The 12354-nt window shown below is 42.1% G+C and overlaps 1 pseudogene; it reads left to right on the top strand.

The window, feature by feature from the left end:
• Nucleotides 1-9493: 9493 nt before the first annotated feature.
• Nucleotides 9494-12174, top strand: LOC139022590 (aminopeptidase B-like; annotated as a pseudogene).
• The last annotated feature ends 180 nt before the right edge of the window (nt 12175-12354 follow it).

Below are 12354 nucleotides of genomic sequence, written 5' to 3'. Positions count from 1 at the left end.
CACATGTCCAGCCGTCTGAAGTTCCAAGACCATCTGAGATGATCCAGAGGAGGAATGGGAGACGGTCATGTGGTCTGATGAGACAAAAAGAGCTTTTGGTCTAAACTCCACTGCCGTGTTTGGAGGAAGAAGAAGGATGAGTACAACCCCAAGAACACCATCCCAACCGTGAAGCATGGAGGTGGAAACATCATTCTTTGGGGATGCTTTTCTGCAAAGTGGACAGGACGACTGCACCGTATTGAGGGGAGGATGGATGGGGCCATGTATCGCGAGATCTTGGCCAACAACTCCTTCCCTCAGTAAAAGCATTGAAGATGGGTCGTGGCTGGGTCTTCCAGCATGACAACGACCCGAAACACACAGCCAGGGCAACTAAGGAGTGGCTCCGTAAGAAGCATCTCAAGGTCCTGGAGTGGCCTAGCCAGTCTGCAGACCTGACCCAATAGAACATCTTTGGAGGGAGCTGAAAGTCCGTATTGCCCAGCGACAGCCCCGAAACCTGAAGGATCTGGAGAAGGTCTGTATGGAGGAGTGGGCCAAAATCCCTGCTGCAGTGTGTGCAAACCTGGTCAAGAACTACAGGAAACGTATGATCTCTGTAATTGCAAACAAAGGTTTCTGTACCAAATATTAAGTTCTGCTTTTCTGATGTATCAAATACTTATGTCATGCAATAAAATGCAAATGAATTACTTAAAATCATACAATGTGATTTCTGGATTTTTGTTTTGGATTCCGTCTCTCACAGTTGAAGTGTACCTATGATAAAAATTACAGACCTCTACATGCTTTGTAAGTAGGAAAACCTGCAAAAATCGGCAGTGTATCAAATACTTGTTCTCCCCACTGTACATCAGAATCATAACTATAAGGTTCATCAAAGAACAGTCTAACATCAAAGCATCAACACAAGATGGGACCTAATATTTATAATGTCTCAAAGTAGCCGGATCCATCCTCGGTCTGGGACCAGTATTCATCCTCCCACTGGTCAGAACTTGGAATCTTCAATATTGTCCTTGATTTCTCCAGAGTCCTGGAAATGAGACCTTTCACACCCAGAATCAAACAGCATTCACACAGAATCAAAACACTCAATAAGGTGAAATTGGCCCACGACACAGTGATTATGACAATTTTCCATTCCCCAAACATACTGTCACATCCATTTTTAAGAGAATTATCGACCCCAGAATTTTCTGCCAATTCATGAGCTAGGGTGGTCAACCCAGTCAGAGCTGTGTTATCAGGAATAAATGTGCAACATTCTGCTCCGAATAAGACGCACACGCCACCCTTTTCAGCCAATAACATATCCAATACTATCCTATGTAAATACTATTGTCAAAAGATCCGGACGGATCACTCCTCCTCTCTCTTCTACCTGGTTCTAGGTCCTCGTTTTAGATAAGGGTGAAAAGCATGTCTAAATAAATACTATCGGTCCAATTGGTAGCCAGGTCAGGCCCCAACCTCATCCTCCACATAACAACCAGACATCCACTCTGGGCCTTTTTATCTTACTGAAATCCCTGGAAGTCAACCATCCAGTCAGGTCTTACTTCCTCTTCATCCCATCCGTTTGTAATGTGCCAGGCCCTATAATAATAGTGTCCTTCTGTAACTGTGAAAGGAGGAATGGAGGTAATGGGCACATGGGGATAAAGGTTATGCAGATCAAAGCAACTGTCATTGTCTGGCTTCCCTGCCTTCATGAACAGCTTTATCATACAGGCCATTCCCCTGAGTATATCAATTCCATCAAATGGAAAGGAGATGGTGGTCAGCTGTGGTTTGGCAGTAGCACAGACTTTTAACCAAAGTTGGAATCCCCAAACCCAGTCTCCACCTCTATCACTTCTTTAAGGTAATTGTCTGAACTATTCGTACAGGTCCTTTACCCTGGATGTTTATACTAGGAATGTCCGTGGTGTTAGGGAGATGAATTGAACTCTGGCCGACCATAGTCTCCTTACCAGCTCTAACCTCTGCCACCTGGAATGGTACCATAGTATCAGTTGAAAACTGGTCGAAGCCAACATACCAATAACCCGAAATCCTGGGACTTTACCGTTTTAATGTTAATTCATACCTTTATACAATACTTCCTCTGCTCGGGAACACAGTCAGAAACTCCAACCCTTACTATACTCCATCTGTTCCTAAATTGGATGTATGGGTTACATAGCTCTCTCTACGTGTGTGAGCTATGACCTGTGTCCATGAACCACACGGGGACCTACACAGCCTAAATTCTATAATGGCTCCTAGTCCTAGACTGCCCAGGAGTCAGAGACCCCTTTTGGTCTACATAAAACTCCATTGAGACATCCTTCCAACCTCCACTCTAACTTCCTGTCTATCCAGATCAAGGGATCTCTTATGCTTGGTTAATACAAAATTCTCATCATCGAAACCATGGTTCAAGTTACCACCTTCTGCATACTCAGCTGGGGTGTGGGTGTATTAGGAATATGGCTCCCACAATAAGACAGCTCAGACCAATCAGCGCCCCTGTAAAACCCCACCCTCTCCAGAGAACATATCAACCGCCAGAGGCCAAGCCATACTTTCACTTCTATGAACGCTCACAGCGGGGAAAGGTCGGGTATAAGGGAATCTTCAGTAAGAGTTGGCCCCAGTACCTGTTGGTTTCTGGTTCTGTCCTACCCTGTGATTGTTCGACAGTGTCAGTGTGTCTTACCCTCCTACAAGTGTGAAATGCCCCAGGTAGCCTCTTTCCGTGAGCTATTCTCACGGTGAATGCAGTCACAAGGAGTGCTTGGTATGGCCCCTCCCAATGGGCTGCATTCCACCTATTCTCCTCAGGTGATTGGACCCAGACCCAGCCCCCTGGCCCAATCATGTCGGTAATCCCTCCTGTAGTCTCTCCTGTAGAGCATAAAATCTTGGACATACAGGTTTGGTTAACAAACAGTTTCTCATTTGTTCTAGCTAGAATTATAAAAATATAATATATATATATATTTAGTTTTTATCCAATAGGCCCCATCCTATCCTAGACCATCCCCCCTTTTATACTTGGCTCCGCCTTGTATAATACTGGATCAACCTAACAATTCTCTGTTAAGTGTCTTATCTACTTTAAAAGTTATCAGTGCTGCCCCTTAGTTCCTGAAACCAACTAAGTTTTTCATTCCCTCTGTCTCCCTCAGTAACCGTGACCCAGTCTGTGCCACTCCTATCTCTCTGCTCTGCTCTGCTCGCACCCACCCTACTAAGTTCTGTGTAATGGTACGGCTTATCTCGGGACGCATTCCACTGATTATACTGGGCTTGAGTCCCCTTCACTGCCTGTAGCTTGGTCCCAAACATTAACTAAGTGTCTCTCTGTTGTCTGAAACCCATGGAATTACAAACAAACAAAAAATGTCTATGGTGGCAATTTTAAAGTCCTTACATAGGTTAAATAAGGTTATCTCGATCCTGTCAATAATCCTGAATCACCACAGATAGCTCGCCACTTTATACTATTCACACTATGATCAAATGAGGCCAAAACGAATGCTAACCATATCATATGCTTTCTGTACTAATGAGATATCTCCTTCAGGAGCCCACTGTATTTTTATCTAACAATAACATGAACCTCCATAAGTTGACCAATGGCGCCCTCTAGTGACTTTTCATCCTCCACCAATACCCACAATATTAATTTTGTATCACCTCAGAAGCCATCAGCCATACACCACTTCAAATGTGTTATTATATATTATACAAATAAAGAACCTTTACTAAAAAAAAAAAAACGTATTTATGAAACTTGAAATTAATTTCCATATGCGAGTGTGTCCCTTTAAGATATTTACACATGGAAATCCCTCAAACCCAACGTTTAACTACAAAACAAAACCTAGCAATTATAAATAAGTATATTGTACACCCTCAAATCATTAGTTTTAATTTCCTTAATGGTTGATAGAGTAGCCTGCTTTAGACACAGACACACAACTGTGATTAACGGGTACCCTTTAACATTTAATCAGCTCCACCGGCATGTTAGTATACCTTAACTTTCTGTTAATTTTCACTGATGTTACCTAGATATTCGAACTAAAAATCAATAAAGAGCTATCATAAATTTTTACGATCCAACTATTTTGACTTTCCTCTTATAGCCAACTATCCGTGATGGCCACCTAGCAATTTTTTAGACTACTCTGACGATATTCAGCTACTTATAAAATTCTATTTGGAAGTTTTAACAACTTCTGAAACGTGGCTCAAAGCTATAATGCACGCATTTTCCCTCTAAATGACACAAACAATTTTCCTGCCTCTAGGCAAAAACATCTACTTACTCCAACTGAGTTTTGCACCAAAACTATCGTAAAAGTAAAATCAACTCTTCAACTTTCTCTACTCCAAAATGTAAACGTACCATATACTTCGCTAAATTTATATCGCATGTCAGTCATCGATAATAATTATAACATTCCGATGGGCACAACTTTATCGTATTTCTCCGTTTACTTTAGAATTCATCAGGTTTAGGTAACTGTCACGATTCAGTAATATAAATACGACTCACGTCTCAATACATTATTCATGCAGATCATTGAGGCAACACAACGTATCACATCGAAAGCGCATCGCTATCATTTAGAATTAGATTAGTCTTTCATTTTAACCTAAACAAGTTATTAAAACGTTTCAGTTATATCCTATACCGACACTAACGACCGTATTTTCTCAGGCAAAAGATACAAATGGTTTAATTACAATTAAAAGACACAGATTTTAGTCAGAGCATATACCGTGAATTGAAGTCGGTCTCAAGCTTGGGAGGCAGCTATTTAACCCCTGAACCACCATCACTTTGGAATAAAGGAGCCAATAACCCTATTATTACAATTTTCTGTAGTCGCAAACTCCCGTCCATTCCGGGACCTCCTTGGAGAATTTACTACCCATGTTTAATAAATCCTTGCCGCTCCTAGTAGCTATGGTCCTATTATTATAATTTTCTATGATCTATGTATGTGTTGTTTTTACCGTTAGTTTTTACCTAGTTATTTTGGTTGTTCTCCCGTTTGGAAACTTTATCTATAGCGTTGCATTTGTTGGACATTAAATCTTACCCGTACAAATATAAGCTATTTCACCGGGGGCGTAAGTCCCAGTTAATAACCTATTATTTTGTGCATAGGACTTTTAAAGTTAATATCTCGTATCTTACTCCGCTATATTAGGTTTCCCCTCTCGTGGAACTCTTGTCTATAGATTTGGCTTTTATCTCAGATTTATAGATTTTGGTTTCCCTCTCCACCTTTTTTGATACTTCTTTCAGTATTGAATAAGTGCAGTCACCTTGCCCGAACAGGACCACCCTTCCCTCACAAAGCCTAGTTTATATCCTCACCTATTTTAATATATCTACCGCTCCGTTTCATAGTCAGACTACTTCCCATATACAGATAGACTGCTTAGGTTAGAACTTTATTTAGGTATGCTTTTTGAATTAATGGCTGTCCTATTCGCACAACACGACTGCACCTGTCAACACCTGTTTTAGTATCTCAGCTTAATCTCGGGACTTGCCTCTCATGACTAAGATTAGTTTAAATTATGGCAGTGCACCTTGCCCCAAGTCTTTTGCGGACCTGTCTCTGTGTATCGGTCATACAAAACCCATTGGATCTGTTTGTATGTATGTATTGTATGTATCCAATGGAGATCCATTGGATCTCCGCTCTCTCCACTGGCTTCCAGTTGAAGCTCGCATCCGCTACAAGACCATGGTGCTTGCCTACGGAGCTGTGAGGGGAACGGCACCTCCGTACCTTCAGGCTCTGATCAGGCCCTACACCCAAACAAGGGCACTGCGTTCATCCACCTCTGGCCTGCTCGCCTCCCTACCTCTGAGGAAGTACAGTTCCCGCTAGCCCAGTCAAAACTGTTCGCTGCTCTGGCACCCCAATGGTGGAACAAACTCCCTCACGACGCCAGGTCAGCGGAGTCAATCACCACCTTCCGGAGACACCTGAAACCCCACCTCTTTAAGGAATACCTAGGATAGGATAAAGTAATCCTTCTAACCCCCCCCCCCCCCCCCTTAAAAGAGTTAGATGCACTATTGTAAAGGTGGTTGTTCCACTGATATCATAAGGTGAATGCACCAATTTGTAAGTCGCTCTGGATAAGAGCGTCTGCTAAATGACTTAAATGTAAATGTAAATGTAAAATGTAAATGTTGGAATAGCAAAGGTCCTATTATTGATAAATTCTAAACATTTTAGAACATTAAATCAAGGATAACTTAAATCATTCCCCCCAGAATCGAGAATATAGGCTACTGACCTTGTCGCTGACTGGGAAAAGCAATGTTCATTGGATCTCGTCACCACTCTGTCGTGTACCAGTTCACCACTGGCCTGAAATAAACCCTCAAGTCAGAGGTCAGGTCTTTGTCTTACGGATCCTGGATCCGCCCGTGCACGTTTTCAGCAGTTTCTTGTAACGACAGAGGCAGATCTTGAGTTCCGGCTCTAAGGACCAACTTGTTAAAGGAATTTCATTCCTATGTTTATCAACCAATTCAATTAAAACACTCTGCCCATAGATAAGAATTTGTAAGATAATTATCAGCATTAAATGGACAGAAACCAGTCTCAAAATCAATCAATCAATAGCGTTTATTCTCGAGAGTACTGATCATAATACATTTTACATCAGGTTATATAATAAAGATGATGTCATAGGTTTTAATGTCCATCCTCCWCYYGGATACAATGGCAGTACAGTACAGTTCTCATTACTGTCTGCCACCTGTTAAACTATCTACAACCAACCCAAGGTCTTTCCCCTCCCTGGGTAGAGACATCATTCTAGCCTGTCTGAAGATAAACCCATTCTTTCTAACAAGGAACACATAACATTCAACATTATGATTATGATTATAATAAGATTCATTCTTACAGTAATATAGTAGTATTCTGTTTAGTTATAATTCTAAGTCCAATGTATACATATTTTAGTCATTAAACACAAAAATCCCGTAACAAGTAGCCACCCTTTGCATTGATTACAGCTTTGCACACTCTTGGCATTCTCTCAGCCAGCTTCATGAGGAATGCTTTTCCAACAGTCTTGAAGGAGTTCCCACATATACTGAGCACTTGTTACCTGCTTCTCCTTCACTCTGCGGTCCAACTTATCCCAAACCATCTCAATTGGGTTGAGGTTGGGTGATTGTGGACGCCAGGTCATCTGATGCAGCACTCATCACTCTCCTTCTTGGTCAAATAGGCCTTACAAAATCAATTAAAATTGTATTTGTCACATGCGCCGAATACAACAGGTGTAGACCTTACAGTGAAGTGCTTACTTACAAGCCCTTAACCAACAAAGCTTTAAGAAGATAAGAAGAAAAACATTGTTGGTAATATGTACATGAAGGTAGAGTTAAAGTGACCATGCATAGATAATAAACGGAGAGTAGCAGCAGCATAAAAGAGGGATTTTGCTAGCCTCTTGATTAGCTCATGGCTAATGGGGTAGAAGCTCATGGCTTTGGGGTAGAATGGCTTTGGGGTAGAAGCTGTTAAGAAGCCTTTTGGACCTAGACTTGGCGCTCCGGTACCGCTTGCCGTGCGGTAGCAAAGAAAACAGTCTATGACTAGGGTGGCTGGGGTCTTAGACAATTTTTTGGGCCTTCCTCTGACACCGCCTGGTATAGAGGTCCTGGATGGCAGGAAGCTTGGCCCCAGTGACGTAATGGGCTGTAAGCACTACCCTCTGTAGTGCCTTGCGGTTCGAGGCCGAGCAGTTGCCATACCAGGCAGTGATGCTACCAGTCAGGATGCTCTCGATGGTGAAGCTGTGGAACGTTTTGAGGATTTTTAGGACCCATACCAAGTCTTTTCAGCCTCCTGAGGGGGAATAGGCTTTGTCGTGCCCTCTTCACAACTGTCTTGGACCATGATAGTTTGTTGGTGATGTGGACACTAAGGAACTTGAAGCTCTCAACCTGCTCCACTACAGCCCCGTCGATGAGAATGGGAGCATGCCCGGTCCTCCTTTTCCTGTAGTCCACAATCATCTGCTTTGTCTTGAGGTTGTTGTCCTGGCACCACACGGCCAGGTCTCTGACCTCCCTATAGACTGTCTCCTCGTTGTTGGTGATCAGGTCTACTGTTGTGTCATCKGCAAACTTGATAATGGTGTTGGAGTCGTACCTGGCCATGCAGTCATGAGTGAACAGGGAGTACAGGAGGTGACTGAACACGCACCCCGTGTTGAGGATCAGCTTGGCGGATGTGTTGTTACCTACCCTTACCACCTGGGGGCGGCCTGTCAGGAAGTCCAGGATCCTGTTGTAGAGGGAGGTGTTTAGTCCCAGAGTCCTTAGCTTAGTGATGACCTTTGAGGACACTATGGTGTTGAACGCTGAGATGTAGTCAATGAATAGCATTCTCACGTAGGTGTTCCTTTTGTCCAGATGGGAAAGGCCATTGTTGARTGCAATAGAGATTKCATCATCTGTGGATCTGTTAGGGTGGTATGCAAATTGGAGTGGGTCTAGGGTTTCTGGGATAATGGTGTTGATGTGAGCCATGACCAGCCTTTCAAAGCACTTCATGGCTACAGATGTGAGTGCTATGGGTCGGTTGTCATTTAGGCAGGTTACCTTAGTGTTCATGGGCACAGGGACTATGGTGGTATGCTTGAAACATCTTGGTATTACAGACTCAGTCAGGGACAGGTTGAAAATGCCAGTTGGTCAGCGCATGCTCGGAGTACACGTCCTGGTAATCCGTCTGGCCCTGCGGCCTTGTGAATGTTGATCTGTTTAAAAGGTCTTACTCATGTCGGCTATGGAGAGCGTGATCACACAGTCATCCGGAATAGCTGATGCTCTAATGCATGCTTCAGTGTTACTTGCCTCGACGCGAGCATAGAAGTAATTTTGCTCATCTGGTAAGCTTGTGTCACTGGACAGCTCGCGGGTAAAACGGATTTGATGAGTTAAATGAGGTAAAATGAATTTGAGTTTCCCTGCATTAAGTCCCTGGCCACTAGGAGCGCCACCTCTGGATGAGTGTTTCCCTGTTTGCTTATGGCCGTATACAGCTCATTGAGTGTGGTCTTAGTGCCAGCATCGGTTTGTGGTGGTATGTAGACAGCTACGAAAAATACAGATGAAAACTAATTTGGCAAATAGTGTGGTCTACAGCTTATCATGCAATACTCTACCTCAGGTGAGCAAAACCTTGAGACTTCCTTAGATTTYGTGCACCAGCTGTTGTTTACAAATATACATAGACTGCCACCCCTTGTCTTACCAGAGGCCAGTTTTCTATCCTGACGAAAAAGCTTAAAACCCGCTAGCTATATGTTATGTCGTCGTTCAGCCAGGACTCTGTGAAACATAAGATATTACAGTTTTTAATGTCCTGTTGGTAAGATATACGTGATCGTAGTTCGTCTATTTTATTATTGATTGATTGTATGTTGGCTAATAGGACCGATGGTAAAGGTAGATTACCCTCTCGGCGACGGATCCTAACGAGGCACCCGGATCTTCGTCCACAATACCTCCGTCTTTTTCTCCTGCATATGATGGGGATGAGGGCCTTCTCTGGCATCTGAAGTAAATCCTTCCTGTCTGACTTGTTGAAGGAAAAAGTATTCCTCCAGTATGGGGTGAGTAATCGCTGTCCTGATATCTAGAAGCTCTTTTCGGTCATAAGACACAGTGACAGAAACATTATGTACAAAATAACTTACAAATAACGCGAGAAAACATACACAATAGCACAATTGGTTACAGGATCGTAAAACGACTGCCATCTCCTTCGGCGCCATTCTTAAAACAGCCTGGAGGTGTTGAGTCATTGTCCTGTTGGAAAAACAAATAATAGTCTCACTAAGCGCAAACCAGATGGGATGGCGTATCGCTGCAGAATGCTGTGGTAGCCATGCTGGTTAAGTGTGACTTGAATGCTAAATAAAGCACCCCCACACCTCCTCCATGCTTCACGGTGGGAACCACACATGCGGAGATCATCCGTTCACCTACTCTGCGTCTCACAAAGACACGGCGGTTGGAACCAAAAATCTCCAATTTGGACTCATCAGACCAAAGGACAGATTTCCACCGGTCGAATGTCCATTGATTGTATTTTTTAGCCCAAGCAAGTCTCTTCTTCTTATTGGTGTCCTTTAGTGGTGATTTCTTTGCAGCAATTCGACCATGAAGGCCTGATTCACGCAGTCTCCTCTGAACAGTTGATGAACTCTGAACAGTTGATGAACTCTGAAGTATTTATTTGGGCTGCAATTTCTGAGGCTGGTAACGCTAATGAACTTATCCTCTGCAGCACAGGTAACTCTGGGTCTTCCTTTCCTGTGGCGGTCCTCATGAGAGCCAGTTTATCATAGCGCTTGATGGTTTTTGCGACTGCACTTAAAGAACGTTCAAAGTTCTTGACATTTTCCGCATTGACTGACCTTCATGTCTTAAAGTAATGATGGACTGTCATTTCTCTTTGCTTATTTGAGCTGTTCTTGCCATAATATGGACTTGGTATTTTACCAAATAGGGCTATATTCTGTATACCGCCCCTACCTTGTCACATCATAACTGATTGGATCAAACGCATTAAGAAGGAAGGAAATTCTACAAATTAACTTTTAACAAGACACACCTGTTAATTGAAATRCATTCCAGGTGACTACCTCATGAAGCTGGTTGAGAGAATGCCAAGAGTGTGCAAAGCTGTCAAGGCAAAGGGTGGCTACTTTGAAGAATCTCAAATATAAAATATATTTTGATTAGTTTAATACTTTGTTGTTGGTTACAACATGATGCCATATGTTATTTCATAGTTTTGTTGTCTTCACTATTATTATACAATGTAGAAAATAGTAAAAATAAAGAAAAACCCTTGAATGAGTTGGTGTGTCCAAACTTTTGACTGGTACTGTACATGTGATTTACCAGTATGTGATTCACCCCAATTCATCAGTGTGAGGATATCTATCTATTCTTTATTTCATTACTTTACGTTTTGTACCTTGCACCTGTAAGTCTGGATGTGCTTAAAGTACTTTTGAAATTAGTCACACCAATCATGTACCTTCACTTTGACTTTGATAAGGTAATATAGAGAAACAGTAGGAGCAGTACCCTCACATCGTGAAGTCAAACAACGCTGAGCTACGACTGCGCTGGGCCCAGATCATTGCCAAGAATCAGCACCAGCCAGGATATCAACATGTGCGCAGCTTCCTCAGCTGCCAGGTTAGAAAAACAAATGCATTTGGTCCTCAACCATCAATTACAGTATTTGTCAAGCAAGTGTTTTAGGCCAGTTTACTGTTTTATTATAGTACATATAATGTATATATTTATGATATAAGATGTCAGTTTAAAGTTAGATTAGTGTCTTTAAACATCATGTAAATAGTAGTATCTTAGCAATAATATATGAATAGATTGTTTCATTGTATCTTGCTCCCAGGGGAAACAGAGGTACACTCTGCCTGTGTACCGTGCACTGTGGAATGGATCGGAGGAGACCAGGTCTCTGGCCACAGATCTTCAGTGCCACCTCACATCAGCTCCACGTCAATGTCCGCAACTACGTCAAGAAGATCATCGCCTGAGTGCCGTCATAAGAGCTGAACATGAGATCCAGAGTGTAGTCTAGCTGACCCTGGCCTTGAGATATTATAGAGAAGGAGTAGCAGTAGTGGTCTGTCCCAGTACTTTTAGATGGCCTCTGTTCCTTAAATGTACTGTACCAGGTCAGGTTGAGATGCCAACATTATCTTGTTTTTTACTGTAGCCTGGTCAGTGGTCACAGGAAAAGAGGCAATTTTACATATTTCACATGCAGCTTGAATGGTAAATTCTTTGCATTTACACAGCCCAGCATGAAAGGCTCTGCTCTGGGCATATCTTGCCTAAAGCATAGATATGCCCATGCTAATTAAGCAGTATTTGTGATTTAAAAAATCACAAGTGGATTAAGGAAAAATAAAATACTACTTTTGATGTATTGAGTATGTATAAAAACATTTTGATTGTTTTTTCATCCAAACTAAGCTGTATGTTAAACTGTTCCAAACAATAAAAATACATTATTTTGAAATAAATCTGTAGTGGTTGGTGTTTTTCCCCCTGAAAGATTCAATGTATCTTATTGCTTTTATTTGCTGTTCACTGTATACTTTACTTTATTACACTGAACAAAAATATAAACGCAACATGTTAAAGTGTTGGTTTTATGAGCTGAAATAAAATATCCCAGAAATGTTTCATATGCACAAAAAGCTTATTTCTCTCAAATGTTGTGCACAAATTTGTTTACATCCCTGTCAGTG

The sequence above is a fragment of the Salvelinus sp. IW2-2015 genome, linkage group LG11 (assembly GCF_002910315.2).
Source record: "Salvelinus sp. IW2-2015 linkage group LG11, ASM291031v2, whole genome shotgun sequence".
Taxonomy (NCBI): domain Eukaryota; kingdom Metazoa; phylum Chordata; class Actinopteri; order Salmoniformes; family Salmonidae; genus Salvelinus; species Salvelinus sp. IW2-2015.
The sequence above is the reverse complement of the archived record's forward strand: the minus strand, read 5'-3'. Positions and strand labels throughout refer to the sequence as shown.